Source organism: Danio rerio, chromosome 19, assembly GCF_052040795.2.
Source record: "Danio rerio strain M-AB ecotype USA chromosome 19, GRCz13ab, whole genome shotgun sequence".
In the NCBI taxonomy this organism is placed as follows: Eukaryota; Metazoa; Chordata; class Actinopteri; order Cypriniformes; family Danionidae; genus Danio; species Danio rerio.
Genome location: NC_141039.2, coordinates 31,614,601 through 31,639,324, shown reverse-complemented (window position 1 = coordinate 31,639,324; position 24,724 = coordinate 31,614,601). Strand labels below are relative to the sequence as shown.

The window sequence follows — 24,724 nt, the reverse complement described above, 5'->3', positions numbered from 1 at the left end:
TGTATAATAGTCAAAAAATTTTCTTAAAAATGATGTTATATATGCAGTAAAAAACAGTAAAAAATGTGTTAATTCGGACCACGAGTCCACATATATGGACATCATTTTTCTCTAAAAGTACATCATATCAAAAGAAGATTCTTATCTAATGAGGTTTTATTAAGCCCAAATAGCAAAAAGAAATAAAAAAATGCATGGAAAAAAACATCTTGGGCCTTGGGCCATTTTTAAATTATTTTTCATGCTAAGCAAAAACAGTATATGACATAAATAAATCAGAGTAAATTGATTAGTTTGCTGTAGGGGCAGTGACATTACACAAAAAACGATTCTACTCTATTTGTTCAATGGTTTACTCATCACAAGAATGCAATGTCTTTCAATTAGGTTAATTTGGTGGCTTTTTTTCAGCAATTACAAGTATATGTGATTCATTTGATTGATTAATGGCCATTCTATGTCACTAATTCAATTAAAATTGGAATTTGTAATCGATTGGCACTCCTGATAAACATACTCCAGAGCAGGCTTTGAATGATAACAGTGTCTATAGCCCAAGCAGCTTTCCATCTCAGCATTAGAAGCAGTGAGCGTGACGTACACACACACATAAACAGAAACACACATCAATAGGAGTGCAAACAAAGCTCTGATGTGTGCTGTCAGTAGCAGTACCGCAGTTATTCATCAAGCCTATTCGCTGCCTCCATTTCTTTTTCTTTCAGCCGCAACTTGCTGAATCTGTATTAAACCAACAGCAGAAAAGCTCTCAAATAATCTAAACGCACAGGAACGTAATCCTCTGAGATTACACAGGTGTTAGGAGGGCTCAAAACACACCGAACACAGATTAAATACTGTTGATGTAATGCAATAGAGCAAGCAAAAATCATAAAGGGAGTCAGATTTGTTGAACTACTGTAATGTAATCTTTTTTGTAAAAAGAAGAAATTCAGCTATTACAAGTAATGGAAGTGTTTTGCTGACCTAGTCAAAACATGTGTCACTATTGATACTAGTGAGGGAGGTGGGTCAGGCTCTGTGTATTTTAGGTCTCTGTGTTAGTCCTGCGTATTTGGGAAATTCCACCGAATAACATTCGACCCCAGAATATTAAATGTAAAAATGCATAAAAATGAACTCTAAATTACATTTTAGTAATGACCAAAGTGTTTTTAAATTTAGCAAACTGCAAAATTTAGAATATATAATTAAAATCATTTTTTTTAATTATGTAGAACACTAAAAAATAGCTGTTGTTGCATGTCCCCACTCCCTCCTTCAATAATTTGTTGGAATGTATTGTGTTTAAAATCTTTTCTAAATGTATTTATTTATTTGCATTAACATGCAGTTTTATATCCAATTAATGATTTCTTATTTTTAAAAGAAAAAAAAACCATTACATTTTTTATAAAATACACATTTTAGTCGTGTCCCCAGGTTTTCATCCATAACTGTTAGCCTAACACATTTACCCCTCTGATTAGAGCTGCACAATTAATCGAAAAAAGATCGCGATCTCGATTCGACCCCCTAAACGGTCTAAATCCAGCATTTCTACGATTCTGCCAATCATATTTTCAAGTTCAGGAGAGAAGCAAAGGCAGTTGCACAAGTCTTCATGTTGTTTTACATACGTTGTTCAGCAACGTAAACATCAATGGTGTTGAAACGTTGTTGAATGTCACATTCTGTATTTAAAAGGTATAATTCACCCAAAATTGCCATTTCTGTCTTTATATAATGACATATTCACAGGCGCGAAATCACACATGACGTGAGCTGACCATGTCCTATAGAGAGGGTGGGCACGCTCATGTGAATAAAGTCTACTTTAGTGAACAGAACCTGCGTAGGCCATAAATAACCAGCCTGATCTCACGAGAAAACTTAAGTATTTTACATTTTGGCAGTTTAGTGGCTAATTTGTGCGAATTCGTACGATTTCAATCGTACGAAATTGTACGATTTAAAAAAAAGAGGCATGGCACCTAACAGAGTAGTCGTTTGGGAGCTGTGCGGGAAGTATGAACAGCACTTAACTGTGAAAATAAAACTGAAAGCGTGCACATCATTTAAATGATCATATCGCATTATAGAGTTATGATTGCGACAAGCATTTGATATGTGTTGTGTATGAGAATAAATGTTTACTGGGTCAGTATAACTACTCTAGCCTATATACAGTATGTTAAATATAATACAAGAGGGAATCTATTAATGATAAATGTCTGATTTTACCTGTAGAAAAATGGTGTAATAATGTTGTCAATGACAGATTGTAAGCATATGTCTCAAACATAATAATACAACTTTAGAATTATGAATAGTTGTATTTTGATGTTATTACTTTACTGTGCTTTAATGACCAGGCCCCATTTAATGTCTGTTCAAGTCCACCATTCAAAGTCTATACAAAATTTAGCATTTAACCAACAGTAGACCTACACATAATATTATTATAGTTTTTTTTTTTTTACCATATTTTTAAGAATAACAATAATAATAGCCTACTCATATAAACCTTTATTTTACATCTATAAAATCGTGATCTTTATTTTAAGCAAAAAAATAAATAAAAAAGTGTGATTCTCATTTTGGCCAGAATCGTGCAGCTCTACCTCTGATTAACCTGGAACATTCCATTAGGCATATTTTCAACAGGAAGTTGCATCATCCAGATCTTTTAAAGGCAACGAGGAGCCCAAAGGGAAGACTGCTCATTTTCTTTTCAATATATTTGATGATATTTCAACTGTGTGGGAGATGGTCAATCATGACATACTGTCCTGTTACTTAAAATATTTTTAGATGTTATTTATTAATTTTAAATATATATATTTTTGATAAATCACTAAAACTTGCTCCATTTTCTCATGCTATTAGCATATGTGCCATGTGGCAATTTAGCATGTATTTAATAATTATATGCTAAAAACTCAGTCCTGTTACCTTCAGTCCTGTTATTCATGTAAGCCATCACAGGACTGAGTAACCGTAACAGAAGTGAGTTGCATTCTCTGGTGCATTTATAATAATGTAAAAAATTGTTAATGTAAGATGATTTTCTTAATCCTTTCAGGTTTCACAGTTACCATTACTTATATTGTAAATATATAATCACCGGTCACTTTATTAGGTACACTTGTCCAACTAATCGTTAAAGCAAATTTCTATTCAGTCAATCACATCGCAGCCACTCAGTACATTTAGGCATGTAGACATGGTCAAGACGATCTGCTGAAGCTCAGTCTGAGCATCAGAATTGTGTTTTAAATGACTTTGAACGTAGCATGGTTGTTGGTGCCAGACGGGCTGGTCTGAGTATTTCAGAAACTGCTGATCTACTGGGATTTACACACATAACCATCTCTAGGATTTACAGAGAATGGTCAGAAAAAGAGTAAATATCCAGGGAGAGGCAGTTGTGTGGGCGCAAATGCTTTGTTGATGGCAGAGGTCAGAGGAGAATGGCCAGATTGGTGAGTGTATCATGTATTATATATTTACCAATTTTCCATACTTGCAGAGTGCCAATTCACCTATAAGTGCTGCAGAAAAGTAAAGACCTTTTTGTAATCGACGTGATGCAGACCCAGAAAAGAGACAGAAATATTTAGAGAAGGAATCGGAATTGGGTTGGTGTTAAAAGTGTGTATGGATGTGTTGGGTTGTGGCTGGAACGGCATCCGCTGCGTGAAACATATGCTGGATAAGTAGGTGGTTCGTTCTGCTGTGGCGACCCCTGATTAATAAAGGGACTAAGCGGAAAAGAAAATAAATCGGAAAGATACAGGAAGGACCTAGAGTCAGACAGGAAGAAACTGATCAATGACCTCAGAGAGAAAAGTGCAGACACCGCAAAAAGAGAAGAGAGACGTACCATAGCATCAATGCAGAAAAAAAGCCCTCAAACACCTTTTCATCCCTCCACCCAACCAAAGTTTTCACCAGAGCAAGCTGAACATCCACAAAGTGGATATTCATTCCCATTACTGAATGTTCATTCCTGTTATTAAATTTTTTTAATTAGCTTAAATGGCTTTTTTTTATTCTGTGTTATTTTCATAATTTATCCTATAGCTGACTTAATTACATGATTCAAAAACAATTAATCTTGCACTTTGGGTCTTCTGTAAAATTAAAAACGGTATTTTTTTAAATACACCTTGTGTACATATTTAGTGAATTTTTAGTAACAAATTTAAATTATTAAACTATTTACCAACTATTTTTTTAAGATAAACACTTTTGTGAGTGGAAGACAAAATAATTAGTTGACATTTTTTAAAACATCCGTTTAAAAAGTAACTTGATTTTTGGTAACAGAACTGAGAAAAATTATCCTTGCCCAACTTTGAAACCTTGTAAAAAATAAAACAAAAGTGCCTGAGATTGCCTAATACTCATTTCAAACAGTTTAATATGTGTGTTGCTAGATACAGTGTTGAAAAAAATGAAAAAATAGAATTTTTAGAAATTACAAAAGCAAATGTTACCCATTCGGTGGAATGTCCCATTTACTGCTGTCTCCTTGCACTGAATACTTAGCGTACATAGACCCATTTTAGAGTTGTTTTAAATTGCCTGTATAAAGATGACTTGAAAATGATCTTTCATTCAGTGTGAAATGGGTTTAAATCTGAAAGTGCACCACCTATAAAACGTTTTTTTTTAAAGGGCACCTAGGTTACCCCTTTTTTCAGATTTAATATAAGTCTTTTGCGTCTCTAGAATGTGTATATAAAGTTTCAGATCAAAATACCCATCAGATTTTTCATTATACCTTTTACAAGATGCTGTCTTATACTGATTTCCAGCATGGGGTGGTTTTGTCGTACTGCGCCTTTAAGCCGATTCATTCCCGCCCACTGTATCTACATGCCTCCTCCCTCAGCTGCGTCAGACAACAGACAGACTTAAAGGAAGGAGGTCTCACGTAGCGTTTGTGAGATACTACAGTAAGAACTAACCTTTACTAATCAGTATTGTGAAGTTGCATTGATGAGTCACACACAATATCGTTACAAAGTTAATGCGCGTGGCACGCACGCACACACACGCACACACACACATACACACACATACACACGCGCGCGTGCGCACACACACACACACGCACACACACACACACACACACACACACACACACACACACACACACACACACACACACACACACACACACACACACACACACACACACACACACACACACACACACACACACACACACACACACACACACACACGCAGGCAGGCAGACAGACAGACAGAGCGCGCTTAGCCTAGTTAAGGCTAACCTCAAGTGTGGATATCTGTTATGCTAATGTACAAAATAAACCTGATTTAACTTCCACAAACCGGGATTGAAGCGTCTTCTTTTATAATTGTTCTGACACACGGCTGTGCTGATGAAGTAAAGCTGAAGTAAAACGCTGTAATTAATTACACACATATTCTGTTTTAAAACACTTTAAACATGTGAAACTTACTCTTAATCACATTTGATGATGATTGCTGATTCTAGCAAACAGAACAGACCTTTTATTCCCGGTTGCTTTGCGTATGTCTGTCTGGTCTTGTTGACATATACACGCGACTACCGGAACATGTTAATGCGCGCAGCTGTCAATCAATTCGGTGGGCGGGGGGAAATCGCACACCTACGTAATGGTGCGATCGATTTGAAAACAGCTCCAATTGGCCGACCCTTTTTTTTGTAGTTAAATTGGAAAAAAAAGGACTGGGTGTGTTCATATCACCCCAGTATGACGGTCTATACACTATACCAACACACAGATCTGTCCAAACAGCTTGAAAAGTAGATTTTTTTACCATAGGTGCCCTTTTTTTAAGGGTCGACTTAAAGTCGCTTAAACAATTCACCATTATTTTGAATCCATTTCCTCGTGAAATCTAAATGAATCATCACACCACAGACTTGTTGCACGTGCAGATGCAGGAAAACTTATATTTATAAGTTATATTTATACTTATATTTATAACTAATATATTTTTATATTTTTACATTACATTTTATAATTCATAATAGGCACATTTTAAACAAACCATTATATAATGATGTATTATATGACTAGGGCTGCAAAAATGTGAATTATTTATTTATTTATTTATTTTTTTTTTTTTTTTTTGCTTAAAATCAAGATCACTATTTTCCCCGATTCTGTAAATGTAAACCTATTATTATTGTTCATGTGGAAACATATAGTAAAACGACAATAGTAATATTAGGCCTATGTGTAGGTCTACTGTTGCTTAAAGTGCTAAATTTTGTATAGTCATTATGGTGGACTTTAACAGACTTTAAATATGTCCTGTTTGTTAATTCACAGCGAAAATGTGACATCAGAATATAACTATTCATAATTATAAAGTTGATTTATTATGTTTAAGACATGCTTGTCATCTGTCATTGACAGAATTATTAGACCATTTGTTTTCACTAGTAAAATGAGACATTTGTCCTTATCAGATTCCTTCTTGCATTATATTCAACGTTATATATAGGCTAGGGTTGTTAGACTGGCACAGTAAACAGTTTCATGCACAACGCTGTGTTCACTATGAAAGAAAGTAAAACATATCAAATGCTTGTCTAATCATAACTCTAACATGCGATATGATCATTTAAATGATCTGCGCAAAGGTTTCACTTTTACTTCTGAGTGCAGCTTATGGCTGCTGTCACTGTGAGAAAAAACACATACATGGAAATCAAACCTCCCGATCGCTCTGTGCAACAAACTGAACGTTATTTACAACTTCATTACCTGTTAATCACAGCCTCTGCAGGTTGTGTTCACTAAAGTAGGCATCAAACGCGAATACATCATTACATGAAGACAGAAATGACATTTTTGGGTGAATTATACCTTATAAATACAGTATGTGACATTTTTAACACCATTTGAAGGTGTCAATGTTGCTGTGAAGACTTATGCGACTGCCTTGCTTCTCTCCTGACCTTGAAAATATAATTGGCTGAATCATAGAAAAGCAGAATTAAGATTGTGTGTAGGGTCGAATCGAGATCGTGATCTTTTTTAGATTAATCGTGCAGCCCTATATATGATGTTCACTAATAGCTCTAATTGCACGATACTGCTTGTTAAATCAAACAACTGCCAGACCAATTTAAAAATATTACAATTGGAAGTAAGGGTAGAGTATTTCTCTAAACTGAACATCCAACTCAATTTCAGCAAGTAAAGAAAAACATGAAGAAAAAAATTTGCACTGTTTGTTCAGGCCACCATTTAATCATTTTCTCAGTCAGCAATGACATAGTTAAAAAAAACTGTGCTCTCTGGACTTCTGCTACTTTGTTTTCTTCGAGACATTGATGATTTTTCAGATGATGTGGATTTGAAAACAGATGGATCATTTGGTAATAATGATTTCTTTCTGAGTGATTGATGCGCACAAGCATATTATATTGATGTTTTTAATATTCCAACTGATAGCCAGCAGTTGTTTTTGACAAGCATGACATTATATATAATGATCAAAATGCTTTTTGTGTTCAGTAAATGTAATAAGTTTATGGAGAAAATTGCACCATTTGAACATAAAAAACTGTGCAACAGCATGCAATTTACTATTACAAAAATGTGAATAGCTAAACCATTGTTGTTCCTCTGTGACTTTCATGGTATATTTTTCCTCAAGCATTCATTCATTCTTTTATTTTCCTTTGTCTTTGTTGCTGATTTGTCAGGGGTCACCACTGCGTAATGAACCACCACCTACTAACTGGCATATGTTTTACACAGCAGATGCCCTTCTAGCCACAGCCCAGCACTGTGCTGGGAAACACCCATATGCTCCCACATTCACACACACACACACACACACACACACTCATATTTGTAGGGCTGGGTGATATTGCAAAAAATTATATTGATATTTTGTTTCATGTCTTACAATGTCAAAAATTATTGAATATTTTTTTTAAACACTTTGTTTTAATTTGCCAACATTACCAAGTTAAATAGTCAAAAACAAAAATATTTAAACAAAATAAATAAAATGTTAAAGTGTGTGTAATGGTAAAGGTCAACACCTGTAAGGTCTGAATAATAATGATACAGTATACCACAAATGATTTAAACAAAACATATTATGATAATTAAATCGGAGCTTTCATGGTAAGACACGGGCCTTTATTATTCAAATACATTCTGCAACATTACAAATTGTGAAGTTGAATGATTACATTATCACTATGCTAAAAAATCTTTCAGATGCTTTACATGCTTTTTTATTTACAATCTTCTTAATCTCCTGGGAGCGCTGTGTTTGTCTGAGGTATTACTGAAATGTGTATATTCCATACAAAGTGTGAAGCAGGTGGTTAGTTTTACTTGAATCTGGTGCGCTCACGGCATTCAGAAAAGTTTAGATGTTTTAAACTGGGTGTACCTGGATGGAAAATGCACACGTGTTACATGTGCAACGCTTGTACAACATTTGCAAGTCACTCCCATGAGCACTTCATTCAAGTTGTGAGTCTCCATTGAAAACTTAGGGTGCTTTCACATCTGTAGTTCGCTTCATTTGGTCCGGACCAAGCACAATAAATGATACATTGTTGCATCTTCTGCCGTCTTTGAGTCGTTGTCACACCACACTGCTGGCTTTGGTCCGAACCAGCTGAAATTAGGGTTGTAACAATATACCGGTATGATGGTTTACCACGATTTGAACGTGCACGATTATCATACCATGAACAATTGCATATCAACGGTTTTAACCCTTAAAGACTGAGACAGCCGCCCGCGGCTAAAAATAAGTATTGCTCTTAAATGTTTAATAACTTTTGATCCGCTGATCCGATTCATACAATTCAAAGATTGGCATAAAGAAGAGAATCTCAGCTTTCCAGTGCTGTATCACATTCGCGGACTTTCAGAGGCTCCGGAATCAGTGCGGTTACGTCATCAAAATTTGACAACGCTGATTTGACAAAGAAACGCTCGTCACTGTGTCTCCGGACAAACCAGACATGATACATTGATGCATTGTCCCTCCTCCATGCCCAGATTGGTTCAAACTCGCTATATCACAACCAATAAGCATAGGTTTCGCTTTTGTTTGTGGACCAAGCTTTTTGAACAACACGGAATGAGAGAAAGGCATACATTTATGCGCGGCTAAATAAAACGCAAAAAAAAAAAAAAGTTTTGCATGAAATAATTCTCATACTAAGTACTTTTGCATGCACAGCAGCACAGAAACATGACAAAACAGTGACACAGCAAAGACGAACTGCTGCTCTTGCTGTTTTCAAAAGACACAAATGAAGGTGCAGCTGTTTGTCAGCATTGTAGACAACCATATCCAAATCCATATCCACAGACAACCATATCCATGCTGGCACATAAAACCTAAGGATGGTCCATATTGAATCTAGTTTCGTTATGTAACTATTTATAGTACAGTAAATATTTATATCTATTTTTTACTGAGGATTTGCACCATGTTTATTTGGACTTTGACACATTATTTATTATTTTCTTATTTTTATTTGTTCATTGTAAGTGGTGTTGTTTATAGTAACTGAAAATATATTATTTGGAAAAAGTCAAATTTGCTTCACTGTTCTATTATTTTGTAACATTTGTAACATACCGTATACCGCGAAACCGTCAAACCGTGGTATTGTTTTAGACGATTATCATACCGTAAAAAATTCATACCGTTACAACCCTAGTTGAAATGAACCAAAATGCAGTCATCTGACAAAATCCACATCTCTCATTAGCCAGATGTTGTTGAACATATTTCCTAAACTGCATATTGATTGGTCAGAATTCACGTGCGGGAAAATGCCAGGGAACTCCCGCAGGTAAACAAAACCTTTTACTCTGAAGGGACGACTGCACTGACTGATTGTATGCCTGCTTTAGACAAACTATACATCACGAAAATGAAGCGCTGCCGCGGCTGGAAAACAGTGCTTAATGCATCGCTCGTCACTTTAGGAGGAGCCGTGATTTAATTTAGCAAAACTGCAACATGGTTATCTTGCGGAAATTTTACCAACGATCCATCAGGTAATGTTTTCCCATCTCTCTCTCTGTTGGTAAAGCGCTGTCAACAAATATTTTTCCTCCATATCCCATAATGCACAGCGCATCGGCGTACGGAAGCTGAATTAGTCCAAAACGCGCAGTACTTTTTGCCGTTGGACCTGTTTTATTACGGATCATATTCTCACCACAAACGAACCGCTCCAGGGTTTGTTTGAAAGCGTACTGAGACCACCTCTTCAAGCAGGTCTCGGTACGCTTATTTGGTCCGCATTTGGTGCGCACTCGAGTACGATTGCTGCATTCTCACCTGCCCAAACGAACCATACCAAAAGGGGAAACAAACTCTAGTGCGATTCAATCGAACTAAATAAGGCAGGTGTGAAAGCACCCTTACACCCAAAGCCTATTTACATTCCTTTCAAGGCGCGTGCTCAGCAGCCACATTTTAATAAAACTAAAGCGCTTCATACCAAAACGTCATATAAAACTTTATTTTTAGCGTTATTGACGATAGTGTTTGGTTAATAAATACGATACCAATTTTATTGCATTGCCCTAACACTACAGCCAATTTAGTTTGCTGAATTCACCTATACCGCATGTCTTTGGACTGAGTGGCACCTGCAGGAAACCAATGCAAACATGAATAAACATGTCGTCTTTTCCTCATACAATAGAGGTCAATTTTAAATCAAATAAAAAAATGCTTTAATGTTCCACAAAAAAAAGAAAGTGAAAGAGTGAAACAAGGATGAGCAATCAGTTTCCTTTTTACCTGAAATATCCATTGAGGTGTCTTCCAAACTATCAAAATGGACCACCAGTTGTACCTCACAACACTAAACTACTGTAAAATGTCAGATTTACATGAACAAAAAAAAGAGAACAATTTGTTGGAAAAAATGTTCCTAAAGAAACAACAATAGGCTGTTTTTTAATGTGCATTATTATGAAAGGGAATTGTGGGTAAAAGACCGGTCACTGTGGAGATCTCATTCACACATCCACACACAGACTGGCTCCTGGGCCACACCGTGACATTTATAAATATGCATCGGGGCCCACACATCAGCACTCCTGTTCTCAACAAGGTCCTGCATCGACAAGCATTCACCCTGACTCTCTCCTCCGCTCACTATCTCCCTCACTCCAGCTCGCTCTTCCCACCCAAACAAGTGCAAACGCTCTCATTCCCCTCAGGAGGCAAATTTAAATGTTTGTGTAGTGCGTGTGTAATGCAGTGTGTGTGGTACAGGTTATTAAACCCCAGCTAGTGTGGACCGGTGTGGGCAGGAGTGCAGAGCGGGACTTAATGTGGTGTGAGAGTGTCATTACATTCAGAGTAATGAGTCTGATAAAGCCAAACACAAACAGCACAAGTCCAAACTAAAAACAGAAACACTTCAATATGCCATTTTCAGAACAATTCTGACTAACACCTCTGCGTAGAAGTCTATAAGGAGAATTCCAAAGGGTTTCAAACACTACGTTATTTAAGTTACTTGTTTAATAATGAGTGTGTGTTATTTTAGTCTTTAAGTCCTTGTTCTCCACATTTGAAGTCTGCATGAATCTGAATTTGTGGATATTCTTCCGAAAGTGACAAAATAATGAGTAAGGGCAGGGTGTTTGTTTTGCGCATCTTTCCCTTGTAGCAAACAAATTGTAATAGGGGTTTGATACGAATATTGTGGGTTTTCAAAGGGTCTATATTTGAAATAATGAACTTGATCTCATAATAATAATGGGCACTTGATTATTGAAGTGCTTCTGACATCCCCTTTAGAATCGGACAAATGTAAGAGTGAAGGGCGGAAAAACAAAGGAGCAAATGATTCTTTCAGCAACATGAACAAACTGCCATGATTAAATATTATCATTGACTTTTGGACTATTATAAACTCAGAATGTCGGCATTATTTTTTAACAATACGTTAAAGGTTCAGGACACCCTCAAGTACTTTTTTTTTTTTTTTACAGATTTGTGTGTGTTGAGCATCAGTTAAGACAATGTTAGCACCTGTCAGCTTTAATTGTGGGAAAACTGGATAATTTTGAGCTTTTGTTAGCTAATTTTAGCTTCTGGGTTTAAAATAATTTTTGGGGCAGTATAAAAAATTGTGATGTAGCACGAATCTGCTAGTGGAGTGATGATACGTCGGTTTCTCATTGATATTCATAGCAGAGTTTCCTTATCCTATGAGAAGACGCTTCTTCTTAACTATCCATGAGAACATGTGATTTCTGAAAGCAAGGCAGACCTGCCAAGTTGTGACCCAATGACTTGGTGAGAATGCGTCTGCACAGCACAGGTCGTATGTGTTAGAAACTATGATCCGCGGTGTTTGTTTCATGTTCGCGTTTCTGTCAGGCCCGATACAGCAAAGCTGTTGGTTTGCAGGAAGCATTTTTGTCAGCAGAGCTGTATGAGTATTGGAGAATGGCAAACTTTGTCTTTTAGCTGTTGAGCTCGTTACCAGAGACACATCGCCTATCCGTGCAGCTGTGCTCGCCTATGTTTAAAATCTTCAGAATACCAGCAGGGTTAATCTTCAGAATATCAGCAGGGTTAGACCTACTGCACTGCTATCCACGGTGTCTACATTCAGACCTGGGAATTGAGGAGGAGAGAAGTCCTCCTCATTTATAGCGTTAATATAAACAAGATTATCTTTATGAAAATATAAAAAATTGTGGTTATGTGTATATGAAATCACGAATAACAAACGCAGCATGACATTCAATTACTTACAGTTTATTTCTTTGCATTTTAAAATATAAAATTGTGGGTCAACTCACGGTTTGTTTTATTTTGTGAGCCAACTGACAATAGTTGTTCACTCTCCTCTTTTTCCTCCTCTGCTCTCAGTGCTCCACGCCCATCCCAAAGCATTTTTTTGAAAAAGTTCTGAGGTAGATTTTACAGAAAGAGGGGGGTTTCATGACCCTTTAACATTACAGTACATATGCTGGTGAAGAATAAAGATGAAAGGTTTGTAGGCTGTATATGTTTCATATCATTTCTGTAAGGGGTGTCAAAACTAATTGTTTCTTCGGTGCACCGCGATGCAGATGTGGACAATTCTGTATCATTCAGTAATAAGCATAACCGGTTATTATGTACTGACGTCATTTATCTCCTATGCACTCTGTCGCGAGGGAGGTGAGCGCGAGTACTTAAAACACTCAGGCAACTCAGGGCCGGCCCGTGGCATAGGCACCATAGGCATATGCTAAGGGCGCTGTACATCCAGGGGGGCGCCAGAAATTAGCGCGGTTCAGTTGGTTTTGTTTTCGATTTTCCTGACACACATTTAGTTATAGACGGCATTAACTCAAAAACCTCTTACCCTAAAAAGATCTAAAGTGTGTTTCCTACAAAAAGACAAAGCTGGTTATGTTTCACAGCTGTCTTTCTTTTTTTTTTTTTTTTCGCTTGGCATTACGATCACTGCTCCGTTTAAGTCCTCGCAATATATGTTTAGCCGGGAGAGCTCGCGCTGAGAGGAGCTCTCAGTAAGGGACCGTCGGAAAAGTGCTTCTTTTTTTCTTTTTCTTTTTTTTTCTTTTTTCTGCTCCGCTCAGCGCGAGCTCTCCCTGTTGCAAGGGCTTAAGTGTGTGTGTGTGTGTGTGTGTGTGTGTTTGTTTGTTTGTTTGGTGCTGTCTATGTTTGTGTATGTGTTTGAATGAGAGAGTGTGGTGCTGTGTGTCTATGTGTTTATACAGACAGCTTGTTATAGCCTCCCCCATAAATCGAATTGAACCGAAGGCATGATAATCGTAACCGAACCGAACCGTGAGACCAGTATAGGTTCACACCTCTAATTTCTGTACCCAAATAAGGCCTAAATTTAAGTTTTGGGTATTTTTTATTTGTAATTGGAAACAATTTAGAGACTGTAAGTCTCTGTATGTGTTCATAAAAGTTTTATTTATTTTTTTAAAGTAGGCTTTTGCATTATCTTTGATCTGCAGCTATAATCAAATCCTGTTCATAAAAGGTTAGTAATTAACATTATTTTATTCATAAGTATTCATGTATATAAAGCATTTGTTTAGAAAGAAGTGCTTCTCATACGATATTCAATTCAATTCAATTCACCTTTATTTGTATAGCGCTTTTACAATGTAGATTGTTTCAAAGCAGCTTCACATAAAAGATCATAGTAAATTGAAACAGTGTCAATCCAGTTTTCAGTGTTTAAGTTCAGATCAGTTCAGCTGATATGTGAACTACAAGTGATGATGACACCGACTGCAACTTTCTGTCTAACACCATGCCTACCAAAAGGGTAACATAAATGGTACTATTTGGCAGTAGAGACACAAGCCTGATAACCCAAACCTCACCGTACCGAACTGTACCACTTAGCGGAAAAGAGGCATTTATGTGCAATTAGAAGTCATTGATTGGAAATCAATGCAAAAAATATATATAAACATATTTTACTATTTTAAGTGGATTAAAAAAGTGCAACTAAAATTGCTACATTTAAAAACACTTTATTTAGTGCTTCAAATGCTTCTATTTATGATTGTATGGCTGTGTATTTCTGTGTTTGAATACTTTTGCACATATTTATTTTGAATTCTTTCGTTCTGCAGTACATGGCTACAAAATTCACTCTATATTGTTTCTTTAGACAAATTACAGTAAACCCACATAGACTATTCAGCAAACAGCGGCATATGATTTGCTCCTAGCTTGTGTCCAGATTTGTACAACAGACAAAGCAGAAGGAAACACTCAGAGCACAGTTTAGCCTATTCAACTGCTATCATAACAATCTAGCGCCCTAAACAATAAGTCTAATTCCCCTCACAACAGACAGAGGCAGCAAGCATGCAGAGGGAATATGATTTTTCCCTCCCAAATACCCATGAATACAAATGAGACCCGACATGGGAGAACGCTGGCAGCGTAGGAATGCAATTTACTAATCCCAGGAAGTCTTCACTGCTTCCTCGGGGTCTACGAGCTAATTAAACCCCATCCGCATCCAGTGAAGCAGCCAGCCCGTCTTCATACTGCTGGAGTGGGACTTTCATATATCTTCTTTAATACCAACACAGCCAGACATGCAATACAAGGGAGCAAAATGAGGTTCAGAGTTGAGGCTGTGTACTGTGAAAAAGCCTCTTAGAGTTTGAGCTCAGACATCCTTCCTATGGCAACTATAAGGCTGTAGCAATGGATAAATTCTCATTTCTATTTATATTCGGAGTCATAAAAGCCATGTGAATAATCACTATGGAGCTGCGGGGAACTGACACTGAAAGATGACAACACAACATGCACAGTCCAAAAGTCTTCAAAAGCGATGCTAAATGGAGATGACAGGAACAAAATAAGGCTGATTTTGCATTTTAAGGTTCTATAAATCAAACTGTGTCCTGGAATCTGTTAATGTATCCATCAATACTATTATAAGTGAAAGCGCATCACTTGATCTTACCTGAAAACTTGGTTTATAGCAATATCTGTGCAAAAAACATGCTAAGGTTCATGTCTGATTTTATTGTTAATTTGACATTTTCATCTAAACTATTAGGCAATACAATAGCTGGAGCATGTAAACAAAGCTCAATTTAATTTCCACCTCAAATTAAGCTTTAACCCCTTGCATTAGCTTTAAAGAACATTGCATTGAAAACTATATATTTCTGGTATAAAACACTAAGTATTTAACAAGTTTCAGTATGTCAAATGGCATTCTTCTAAACACTCACCGGCCACTTTATTAGGTGCACCTTACTAGTACTGAGTTGGATCCCCTTTCGCCTTCAGAACTGCCTTTATCCTTCATGGCATAGATTCAACAAGATACTGGAAATATTCCTTCGAATTTTGGTTCATATTGACATGATAGCATCACACAGTTGCTGCAGATTTATCGGCTACACATCCATGATGCCAATTTCCTGTGGTGACTGAGGAGGCCATTTGAGTACAGTGTACGGAGTACAGAGTACAGTGAACTCATTGTCATGTTCAAGAAACCAGTCTGAGGTGATTTGCACTTTATGACATGGCGTGTTATCCTGCTGGAAGTAGCCATCAGAAGATGGGTACTGTGGTCATAAAGTAATGAACATGGTCAGCAACAATTCTCAGGTAGCCTGTGGCAGTGACACGATTATTTATAAACTCATTTCCAGAGGATCACGGGCTTATGATCAAACAAAGCTGGTCATGCATTAGCCAACTCATGAATTACCAATCAGACAATTCCTTAGTCACTATAAATACCGTAAGTCACATATCACAAGCATCCTCATTTTGAAGAATCCACCCTTCCACCCCAATTCCTCCTCCTTTCTTAGATAGTTGGCACGGTGGCCCAGTGGTCGCCTCACAGCATCAACGTCACAAGTCCTTACTAAGCCAACCGACGTTTCTGTGTGGAGTTTACACGTTCTCCCCATGCTAACATGGTCTTCCCCCAGGCCCCCCAGTTTCCTCCCACCATCCAAAAACACACAAGTTAATTGACTAAATCCAAATCGGCATCATAGATGTGCTCCTAGTGAAAAGTTATGTCTTAAGAGCAATCCCTATCTGTTCATTAGCTACCAAAGCGGGACAGTTTTCGAGATCTACCTGAGCTCAGACTCCCCTCTCACCCTGCAATGGGAGGGAGCACTGGGCTCGAGACACTTATGAGCTCAGGGCTCTCCCATGGGACAGCTTGTCTGGCACCAACAACCATGCTAAGTTCAGAGTCTCTTAAATCACCTTTCAAGCCCTATTCTAGTGCTCAGTTTGAACTGCAGCAGATCATCTTGACAATAGGTATGAATGTCACACTTATGCACTTTTCTACACAATTTTGTAGTTTAAATAGTGTAAGTAGTGCATTCACGCTCAAAACTCTAAATAAAATAAGTGCACTTTAATTACCTGGATGATGCACTTATTCAACCATTAAAAAGAAGCAAATTAACAGCCATTGCTTTGCTCGTGATGTGGAAGGGGCGAAGCTTTCGGGAACTGATGTTGGATTACTTTAATTATTTTGGATTGTGAAAGCAAAATTCTCCTACTATATCACCCCCGAAGTATAATGAGGTTATACTTATAGCAGATATTATTTGGTAGTTTGGTCATTTAGTTCACTACTTTTGCAACCCTCAAACGTCGTCAGGGAAACGGTCTGAATTTCCGCTAAGTAAAAAACCCATTAGAGTTCCATTTGAGACGGCATTACATACATATGCTATGCTGTTAAGTGTGTGACTGCAGAAGTACCTAGTGCATAGTGTGCCATTTGGGACACAGCTCATGTCTATATGCCTAAATGCAATGACCTGCTGCTATGAGATTGGCTGATTAGAAATTTGCATTAATTTTAGGCTTTGCATTAATAATGGCTGATTGGTGTGTGTGTGTGTGTGTGTGTGTGTGTGTGTGTGTGTGTGTGTGTGTGTGTGTGTGTGTGTGTGTGTGTGTGTGTGTGTGTGTGTGTGTGTGTGTGTATAGTGTTCATCAAAATAAAAAACTCTTTTAGGTTTGGAACCACATGAAGGTGAGTAAACGGCGAGTAATTTTTAATTTCTGTGTTACTTACCCCTTTAAACTACCCCTAATTGTGACAAAGCCTAAAATTTTATCAGAGTGTACTTTGTTGAATTACCTATTGATCAACTTATTCGGTACAGTTCATGGAATTAAACTTGCGATAACTTAAGTAGGTATTAATCCTTATTGAGACATCTATAACTGATTTTAGACAAGTAGAGTTAAACCTCTCAATTCTTATGGAAAGAAGGAAAATTTGGATATAAGCTTGTGGCTGATTGTAAGAAAAGGGGCTAAATTTAACTAGTCTTACTCTTCAGTGCTTGGTAAACAAATTAATTTTTTATTTCATACAAAACATCAAGAAATCTGTTGTTTCACTGGAAGATTGAGTTATGTTAATCAAATATAAAACCAAATGATTGTTCACAACCTAATTAATAATGACCTAAATATGCAGTTTCGTGTGTTCTAATTTCATAGTCTGGACAAGTCAAAATCATTTCCCAAAAGGCATAGATTTATTGAAAATTACAACTGACAAATTTAATACAAAATCATAATACGTATGAAGGGAATAAACACTAGTTCTTTATGCTTCAGACTCTGATTCTGTTGCAATGAATTATTATGATATTTGAGCTGATTTTACAACATTTTTTAAAACATTTTTTTTAGATGTGTTTATTGGGTTCAGAACAGAGTAAAAGCCTTGGACAGTACATGATGTTTAGTCCATGATGCTCAGTTTTTCTCTAATGCTTGGTGTTTTTTTTTTGTTTTTTTTTTGTGCATGTTTGTATCTCAGCCTGAAAATGCAGTCAGAAAAAAAATCAATTTTTCAATTTCAATGACTTTAATATTGACACTAGTATAATCGATATAATTACCCAGCAAACAATTTTGTGTTTAATAGACATCTAATAGACATCTATACGCAGACAGCTTGGCTAAAACTGTGTTGTCAGTGAAAATCTAATAGATGTCTAAGAATAGGCCAAAACTAGACTAGTCGTCAAAAAGACAGATTAGACAGACTTTATGTGTAGTCATTCATTTCAGTTTATTTGACGACTAGTCTAGTTTTGGCCTATTCTTAGAAATCTATTAGATTTTTCACTGACAACCCAAATTTAGCCTTGTTTTAGCCAATTAAGACGACTGTGTATAGACGTCTATTAGACATCTATCAGACATCTATTGATGACAAAAACTGCTTTCCAGGTATAAACGAAGCAACTTTAAGTTATTAAAATATTTATAAATACTGCATACCGGCAAACATAATTAATAACCGATGATACTCTAAGATCCAATGAAGCTGTAAGAACACCATTTACATCTTTATAACCTTTACACAAAGCATCTTTTTTATAATAATGTACAAACACTGCAAACCTACAGTATAGCACTATAAACATGGATAATCCATTAATGTTGACTGTATCTTGATGACTTCTATAGAATCACAGGAATAATGTCACCACATTGCATTTATGGTATATTTGAGCAAGATAAAATATGCTTTAGCAACCGATTTTTCTGTTAGATATAAATGAGAGATTGAGGCAGTGAGGGAAGAGAATATTGGCCCAGTCTTGGCTAAAGAATACAGGCCAAATAGGGACAGTTTGGAAAAAGGGAGCAGGGTATGTATTTATATTTTAGCGACATGTCACATTGCATTTTCATTTAGGGGTCAGTAGATCTAGGTCATAACAGCTGTGGTCAACCAAATTTCTAACACTTTCAGACAAGTTTGGTACAATGTCTGCATGGTCATCTTTGAATCTCAAAACACAACATGATGTAGAACCACCATTTCACCAGAAGCTACAACCAGAAATCTCCACAACTATTCCATGCTGTTCATCTTTCATTTTGAACATGCCATAAACTGCACAATATACAACGGACATCTTTTCTGGCAAAAAGGACTGCCACACATGCAATAAAATAACCATCTTAAAAGCATAGGTTACACAAAAATGGAAATTTGCTCACCATTTACTAACCTACAAGTGTTTCCAAACCTATATGAGTTTCTTTCTTTTATTGAACAAACAATTAGATATTTTGAAGAAAGCGTAAAACCTGTAACCATTGACTGCCATACCATGAGAGTAAATGGTTACAGGTTTTCAAGATTTTTCAAAATATCTACTGTTGTGTTTAACAGAAAAAAGAAACTCATTCAGGATTAAAATATAAAGCAAAGGGTGAGTAATTTATGACAGAATTAAAACTTTTGGGTGACCTACCCCTTTAAACCCGAACTCAGTGCATGGATGCAAGGTATTCATGCCAAATTCTGACCATACCAGAATGATATCTCTACAAAAATACAAATTAGTTTCCATTTGATGTGTACTCTGGCCCCGTTTACACTAGTACGTTTAAGTTTTAAAGCAGTGTTTTATAATGAAAACGATCCGCGTCCACACTAGCGTTTCACCCAGCGTTTCTGAACAGCTCTCCGTCTACATTAAAATAGAGAGAAAATGCACATCACATGACCACATACACACACACTCTGGCATGCGCTGCAGCGTGCTTTGAGCACATACCCATGAGAGCTGTGCACGTCGGACTGTTCATCAAGGATCTACCGTTGTATCTAATCTCAACATACATTTGTTAAACGTGATACATAATTCATCTTGTTGTCTATAACAACATATTCCCCGACTTTGGTCTTTTAAATCTATTACTCAGTGGCGCCCCCAGAAATTTTCTTAGGGGTGGCAAGAAGAGGCTGCACCAAATCTTGGGGTGGCACACTAAAAAAATAATGAATTAAGTGTAATGTTATATTTTTGTTTCTGGTAAATGAAATAATGTAGTTTTTATTCATTTGATTAATTATTCTTGAAATATTGCCATTTTATTCCATGAAATAATTCAGGAAGTACATGTGCAAACCAAATAAAAATCTATGTTTAGTTTAAAAACACTTTATATATATATATATATATATATATATATATATATATATATATATATATATATATATATATATATATATATATATACTGTATAAAGATAATTTTTACGTGCTTTTATTGTACATCATGCGGTATATGCCAAGTCTAAAATTAATGAAGATTAATGAGTTTATTATTCCCAGTGATGGGTTTATTATTCCCAGTGATGGGCATCCGCTGTGTAAAAATGTGCTAGATAAGTTGGCGGTTCATTCTGCTGTGGTGACCCTGGATTAATAAAGGGACTAAGCCGAAAAGAAAATGAAAGAATAATGAGTTTATTAATAACCCAAACAAATGAACAAACTGAACAAAAGGCATTGCTATATACACACTCACTATACCTAATAATATAATTTATCCATATTACTTTTTGAGCCATTTTATTAATGCAGCTTCTTCTATTGATATACTGTACCTTAAGGTAAATATTAAATTGCCATTGCTGTCTATTGAAGGTGTGTGCGTGCTGTCAACGACGATCGGAGAGGGTAGTGGCGGTCCTAGTTTAAATGACACCCTGGGCGAACCACCCTATACACCCCACCTCCCTTGAATTGTTAGATTTGTTATTTAATAAACATAACAATTTATTTATATTTATTCTAAATAAATACAATTAATATTAATATTATTATACAATTATTATTATAAATAAGTAACAGAAATCAATCCCAAATATTACTGGAAAACAACAACTGGAGTGATATGCCAAGATCACTTAAGAAACATGAAAATTAATTATGACGATTCTAAAGAATTATCTGTGGTCTTAGACCAGATCATGGCTGAGAAATCATGTTATGAAGTCTTACCTCCCTGACTCATTATCCATCCTTTGTGCTTTAAAGCCATGCTTAGTAAAAGTAACATCATCATCATCATAATCATCATATTATATAAACTTTAGTCGACTTTCAAAACTCGCTGCGTGCCGACATCTCTGCACAAAAGGCTGTTACTCTGGTTTCACGGCACATGAGCGGCGCCTATTTTATTGGCGTGCATGGAAACAACCAACCGGGATTCACACAGGAGTGCGTGAGGCGCGCGGGAATGGTTTTCTGCGCGCATGCGTCAGTTTGCTTTCACCAGCATTGAACTAGAGGGGGAGAGCTACGTCATTAACACCAACAATAATTTAGTGGCTGCATTTTATTTATTTATTTATTTACTTATTTAAATATTGGGAATTTATGAGTACATTTTAAATCAATAATGTCAACAGCAAAATTATATTGGGGTGGCCACAGGGGTGGCCAGAGTTTACCGTGGGGTGGCCACCCCTTGGGGGCGCCCCTGCTATTACTTGATCTCAGGTAACGTGTTTTGGCTGAGCAAAAAGATAAGTTAGGTTAATATCTTAAGTAATGTAACCGCGGACACTGATTCTGCACAAATGACCGATTGCTTGCCTTTATTTTCTCTAATGTATAAACTTATTGTACGTTATACTTTTAAAATGGCCATTATTGAATATTAAAACTGATATTCAGTGAAAGAGAGGCTGTTTCATATTGTCAGTGAAAATGAAAGGAGGCAGTAATGTTTTAGGCTCCGTTTTGTTATAAATATACATAAAGATGACGCTCATATTATGCAGCTACACGACGCCTTAACATTTTTGATGTCTGTTGAGTTGCTAATATCAAAATGAAAATAGGCAGTTCCTCGCATCACGTTTTCATTTTATTGTTTATTGTTAATTGTTAATTGAAACAGCATAGCCAGGGTTAAAGCTGCACGATTCTGGCTAAAATGAGAATCGCGATTTTTTTTGCTTAAAATAAAGATCACGATTTTCTCACGATTCTGTATATGTAAAATAAGGGTATGGTAAAAACAAACATATGGCACAACATTAATAATAATATTATGTGTAGGTCTACTGGTTTCTATAAATAATTCTATTCTTCTTATAATAATTATGATGTTGAATTATTATGTTTGGGATATATGCTTGCAATCTGTCATATTAGACAAATTTATTCACTGGTAAAATCAGACATTTGCCATTATCAGCCTATATTCAACAATTAAAGGCTAAAGTAGTTATACTGTCATTGTAAACATTTATTTTAATGCACAACTGTGGGTTCGATATGAAAGAAAAAACATATCAAACGCTTGCCGTAATCATAACTCTAAAATGCGATATGACCATTTAAATGAAGTGCACACTTTCGGTTTCATTTTGACTGTCTAGTGCTTGTTCATACTTCGCACACGGCTCCCAAACGATCAGTCTGTGCCACAAACAGAATATTATTTACAACTGTATTACCTGTTACTTGCAACATACGCAGGTTCTGTTCACTAAAGTAGTGCTCTAATTAATGATAGACGCGCGCGCGCCCTCTCTGTGATAACAGCTTACGGTCAGCAGCTCATGTCACGTGTGATTTCCCGGCCGCGAAAACATCATTATATGAAGACAAAAATGACATTTTTAGGTGAATTATACCTAATAAATACATTATGTGACTCATAATGTTCAACATAATTTGGAGGTGTCAATGTCACTGAGCAACGTATGTGAAACAATGAAAAGACTCGCGCAGCCGCCTTTTCTTCTCTCCTGAACTTGAAAATATGATCGGCAGAATCGTAGAAATGCTGGATTAAGATCGTCTAGGGCAGAGGTGTCCAAACTCAGTCCTAGAGGGCCGATGTCCTGCAGATTTTAGCTCCAACTTGCCTCAACACACCTGCAAAGATGTTTCCAGAAAGCCTGGTAAGAGCTTGATTAGCTAGCCCAGGTGTGTCGGATTGGGGTTGGAACTAAACTTTGCAGGACACTGGCCCTCCAGGACCGAGCTTGGACATGCCTGGTCTAGGGGGTCGAATCGAGATCGCGAGCTTTTAACGATTAATTGTGCAGCTCTAGCCAAGGTGATGTGAATAACTTTATAAAGTACACTCGGGAGTTGGTTTTCCATATCAAACTTGCGAAGTCTGAACTTACATAGAGAGGATACAGGACTGACCTGTGTGTGTAGGCTACTTTATATTGAAGAAAAGCCCCAATCAGAGAGGCGAATGTCTGCAGCCCGCCTCCGTTTTCAGATGTCTCTGTTTTTTCCCCATCCAGAGCAGCAGCGTTTTAGAATGAAAACGGCCTCTTCAGCATTTGCAAAACGCTCCTTTTTCAGGGCACAAAAAACTCCGGCCTAGTGTGAACATATGGCGTAACCGTAGCAAAACTTATGCATTTTAAAACTAAAACGTATTAAATGTAAATGGGGCCTCAGAGTTGACCTTAAGCACTGTACCCACTTTTGTACATTATTCTTTTTGCATCGCTCTATAAAAACACCACAGACATGTTATTCTCTCCTAGGAGATCAGAAGTTGCAGAGACACTCGAACTGCCGTCTGGCACAGCAACCGTTCAACAGTCAAAGTCACTTACATCACATTTCTTTCTTATTCTTATACATAACCACCTGTCCATGCCTGCATGCTCTGATGTATCGAGCTGCTGTCCCCGATTGGCAGACGGCATGTTTAATTCTTCCTATATAAATGTCAGAATGTGCACGTTTCAAATGAGTCTTGGGGAAAATTTGATTTACAGTGCAGTGCAGCCAGCAAGAACATGATTGGAGAGTCATTTCTCTAAATCTCTCCTCAGAGATGCTGGGCTGTGTGCACAAGCACATGGGCACACACACACACGTACGCCCAGGTGGCCGAGCTCAGCACACACTGTCCAGTGAGTGGAGCCGACTGTCCTCTGCATGCTGTAGCACCCACTCACAGGCTGGGTAAATATTTACCGATCAAACGCAGATCTGGTTCCATCTGTGCAGAGGGCCCTTCTGCCCGCCTTTTTCAACTAACCTGCCAGCTTTGTTGGGCAAAACACAGATTAAAGGGATAGTTCAACCAAAACTGAAACTCTTTAATTGCCACAAACCTGTTTTGAGTTTCTTTCTTCTGTTGAACACGAAATAAGTTATTTTGAAAAATGTTGGAAACATTTCATATTATTTTATTTTTCTACTATGAAAATTTTTCAAAATAACTTAATTTGTGCTCAGGAGAAAAAGAAAAGTCATCGCTTGAGATGGGGCTGGGCGATAAATCGATTTTATCGATTAACTCGAATGTGTGAAGTTCACATCGATTTGTTTAAATAAAAAAATTGTTTGTCTCCC

The 24,724-nt window shown here is 36.9% G+C and overlaps 1 long non-coding RNA gene across 23 annotated transcripts in view; it reads right to left on the bottom strand.

Moving 5' to 3' along the window:
• Positions 1-24,724, bottom strand: part of LOC147832587 (uncharacterized) — a 348,986-nt gene that overhangs the window by 321,865 nt on the left and 2,397 nt on the right. The gene's annotated exons all lie outside the window — the stretch shown is intronic.